Genomic DNA, 4,612 nt, shown 5'->3' with positions numbered 1-4,612 from the left:
CATCGCCAGTGGCCAGCCGTCTGCCTCCTCTGGTTGTGCTGTGTCTAACTGATGACGGCCGAGCCATTCCGCCACCGTCGTTCGACATTGTGTATAGAAACCGCAAGCCATAGTCCGTAGTTAACAAAGTCCCGAGTACAATGTGCTTGCCTGCTTGCTTTGCTTGCATCGTTGTTCTCTAGATGCCCTTTCTTGTTATTCGTGTTTCTACTAGACGATGCTTTGTCCTGATGAATGATACAGATAAGTCATACATATAATATCCACATATTTTATTTTTGTCGTTTGGGCTATTCTGGTCATAGCTAGGTTGTGCTTGGTGCGCCATTTAGTCGAAATCTTTTCATATTATATCTAATGTAGTTATGGATTTCATAGCAACATGGGCACACACTCCTTGCGGTGACTATGCTCATCAGCAAAGGTAGCAACTCTAATTTATCAAAAACAAGGTATGAAGCCTAAACGCCTACTTGATATGTATAGCCTACCCATCCAATATGAGAGTTGAATATGTCACTTCAGAAGTTGTGTACGTTTGGTTCATGATAAATGAGTGCTATGTCATCAATTCCATATGACATTCACCTATGGCTTGTATGCTTGATCAACGCTAAAGTGATTATATATACTCTCTTACCAATATGCCTAGTATGCCCATCCAAAATGCTACAATGCATTACTGGTTGTGGTTCTCCTATGAAGAAATTTTGATGCACGAGACGTAGACTCTGAAATATTGAAGAAAAACAAAACACCTGTCCATCCACTTATCTTGTCATGGCAGACCGACGACATCCATTCTAAAGAATCACATCCACACATAGCCCTAATTACCTTAACACCCAATGTCACATATAACATGGAACATAGTCTATCTTAAGTTCAATACCACGATGTCTGCAACAATGGGATTCACAGTCAATGAATCTTGATTATATTGGCATAGTTCACTATATATTTCTAGATTAGATTGTCAGGTTGGCCGTAATGGTCTGTCAACACATCATGTCTAAGCTACTTATAGCTTCTCGATTTTGCCAAACTGTCGATCTGTCGAGAAGCTATAGGGATGAATATATTGATATGCAATGATTATGTTTCTACGGTTGACCTGACGGTTTTAGGAAACTATAACACTCCCGCTACAATATTTCTCCTCCGTTAACTGGGTAAAATTGGCATCCGTGGAAATTTCCATCTATATATACCAACAACTGTCACAGTATTATTTCAAGTCCAAAAGCAACAATATACTGCTACCCTCATGGAGATTGAATTGAGCTATTGACAACTTGGAGTAGAAATGTTTAAGCAACTATAGAGGGGGCTTATTATGAAAAACTATAGGATCAGGCATATGTTTATCATTTGCAGTTGATCCCAAATTTATATTTAAACTGGTAATGCTCATGTGTTGTGATAGCACACAAACGTGGAAACGGGGCTTTCGGACGTAGCATGGCACATAATCGTGGAAACAGGACTTGGACTTTTGGGTGTAACTGCCGCTATTCTTATTCGTTCGGCAGGTACAACCGCCGTTCCTAAATCACACAGTCATGGTAAAACATAGCTAGTCATTTTTCTACGCGAGCACAGACCCACGAACGGGGAGTCGGCATCTACAACACCTTTGTCGTTGGTTTCTTCTACGCGCGGGCGTGTGGCCCTGCCATCGTCGCGGACGAGAGCAGACAATCAAGTTCCGCCATCACGTACGGGGCAGATGTGCACGTGCGCCTACATGGATATGCGAGTCTCATCGGAGTTATTAAAATACGACCCGTTCTGCTACGTTCTCCGGACTTCACGGGTGTCACCGCGCATCACATCGTGACACGCGTCCATGTCTAGCATCCGGACCCGAAATTTTTATGCAACTGAGCTCTGAAGTCCGAACCTCCTCCACTCTCTCTCTCATGCACCAGACAGTGAGCCAGCGCCTCCCACACTCCAGCCGGGTCTTCACACCGTCGCTGCAGGACACCGCCCGCCCGCTTTTCTCCCTCCCCTCGCTCTGATCTCAGCGCCCCTCCACCTCACGCCCTCCGAGGCGACCACGCTCGGCCACCCCGTGCTCCGTCTCTCCACTGCCGACTCGGAGGTATGCGACACATCCGACGAGCTGCTGCACCAGGTGGATGCCCGGTTCGAGGGTAGGCCGCGCGTCGCGTCGCGGAGGTCGCCGATCTGGTGCGGTTGCAATAGGGCAGCAAGCGGCTCCTCGAGGGCGTGCCGATGAAGGTGGCGGAGATGGTCAAGAAGGGGAAGAAGTCCAGGAAGGGGAGGAGCAATATAGGAGGTTGCTAAGGACAGGAGTCTCGACAAGTGGCACGGGGACGTAATGTAGTTGATGTTGGAGCACACAAGGATGGAGGAGACCCTCATCTTCCTTGACATACAGAGGGCATCTCTTCTAGGTTGATTCGAGTTTGATCTATTTTATTTTGTGCATCATTGCATTATGCTCTTAACTCCCCTTGATGTGCATGGAGGTTTAGGGCATTTGTCTGTACTGTTTGTTTTCATTTTGATGCAGATGCAGCTCATCGCGATAGTCCAGAATCCATTCATTATGGAGTACAAAGATTCCTACATGGAAAAGATAGGCAAAGGACCAAAATAAAGTGTATTAAATGGTACTGCTTTAAATAATTAGGTGAAAGCCTTTCCTTGTTATGCACCTCATGCGCTTACAAAATTTCAGGGTTGCTACATTTGCATTGTTATTGGAAATTGTGAGGAAGGAGACATGTATGTATCTGTTGGACAATGTTTTTCATATCTAGAAACTTTGCAAGCGGCTTGTGTAAGTGTGCGACTTCTCATGGCTCTTGATTATCTGCATGCAAATCACATTCTTCATCGAGACATGAAGGTCAGTAGCAGTGCTCGATTGATTTGCAGTACATGGTATTTCCCCTCCGTCCTAAGGCATGTAATTAGCCCCAATTGAAACTTCTTGGTTTATTTCAGTGCTCCAATATATTTATTGCCAGAGATAAAAGCATATGCCTTGGTCAGTGACTTAAGCTTAGGAAAAGTGCAGTACTTTATGTATGAATTCAGAAATCCCAATGATATTCATTCTGAATATGTGCAAATGCAGGTGACTTTGGTATTGCCAATATATTGGCATCAGATGATCTTGCGTCTTCTGTAAGTATACTTGAATTTTTTTGAGTCTTGCATTTATTTGCTGGTGTTTATTGTTACCGTATTTTCTCCAACAAAGGTGGTAGTAACACCAAGTTATATGTGCCTAGAACTTCTTGCTGATATACCATATGGTACTAAATCCGATATTTGGTCTCTAGGTGTGTACCACTTCAGTGTCATAAACTATGTTTCTACACCTAGATAGTATGAGCTTGCGATCTAATACTTGAATTTTACAGGATGTTGCATTTGAGAAATGACTACTCTCAGGCCTGCAAACTGCACATTACAATGTGAAGTTGGTTATTGTAAGGTATGCTATGCTCATCTCCTCTCCTACCAGCCCCTCTTTTGGTTTATGAAAAATTTATGTGAGAGGACAGAACACATTTCATATTGGCTACTTGAGGTTTGTTATTGAGAACTTGCCAAAGTAAGAATTTTGGGGTGATGGTGGGGGTGTGCGGTATTTGTTCACCGAGTTTCCAATCGTTCGTTGCAAGATTTTCATTTTTCAGTCGTGGAGTGTGTTGTCAAGCTCCGAGTATCTAGTTAACTTTCAAGAGGATTCGGATCTAAGCCACGAAGTTCATTCATGATCTTGATTTGACTGAAATCCTTCAGTATATTTTATTATTTCTTGTAGTACTTTGTGATCTTTCTCTGATTCCCTAGGATGAGTAACTGAACCATCAGCGGCCATGTAAGACAAAATAGAACAAAAGTAAAAACAATGATTGATTAAACATAGGTTACTTGGAAACATCTTGTCCAACCAAAGCTAGCGTGTTCTTTCGTTCTTTTCTTTTGCTCGGTCCATGGAGGTGGTGGCACCGGGCGCGGGGTTGTGGAGCTGCAGGCGACAGCGCCGACTGACGGAGAGAGGCCAAGAGGCGCCGGGTGCACCCGGTGTCGGTGGGCCCACTGGCGGGGGCAGCGGTGGCTGGAGCGCTGGGGCGCCGCTGCCGCAGGCGCCGCGCCGTGCAGCGCCTCTCTGAGGCCTGCCGCCACGTCTTCTGGGGCTCCAGCACTGTGCCCAGTCCCGGCGAGGTCTAGCTCCTCCGCCACATGCTCGGTGAGGCTTAGCTCTCTCTCTCTGCCTATCTGTCTGTCAAGTAAGCTTTGTGAGCTTTTGCTACATGGCGCGTCCATGACCCCACTCAAAACAGAGCATTTCGAAAACGATAAAATTTCCGATGATCGACCAGGAACGAATTTGCATGCACGATTGTCATGGACCGGCAAGGCCACCTCGTGCTCTGTTCAATTTCACTAGACAGGGTAGGATAGAAGTAGTCATTAGCACTTGCACTTAGCTGCTCTGCTCACTGAATCTGAATTCCTGTACACAACAACATGCATCGATCGTGCACCTGTTTCATGCATGCGTTTACTAAAACCTAAACTCCTGCTCGTACCAAATTTCAGACAGAATGCGACTAGAGGACGT

At 45.2% G+C, this 4,612-nt stretch overlaps 1 pseudogene; it reads left to right on the top strand.

Annotated features, from left to right (window-relative positions):
• Positions 1 to 2,542: 2,542 nt before the first annotated feature.
• LOC109941627 (serine/threonine-protein kinase Nek2-like) lies at positions 2,543 to 3,415 on the top strand (annotated as a pseudogene).
• The last annotated feature ends 1,197 nt before the right edge of the window (positions 3,416 to 4,612 follow it).

This window comes from Zea mays, chromosome 1 (genome assembly GCF_902167145.1).
Source record: "Zea mays cultivar B73 chromosome 1, Zm-B73-REFERENCE-NAM-5.0, whole genome shotgun sequence".
NCBI lineage: Eukaryota > Viridiplantae > Streptophyta > Magnoliopsida > Poales > Poaceae > Zea > Zea mays.
This window is presented reverse-complemented; position numbering and strand designations above follow the sequence as displayed.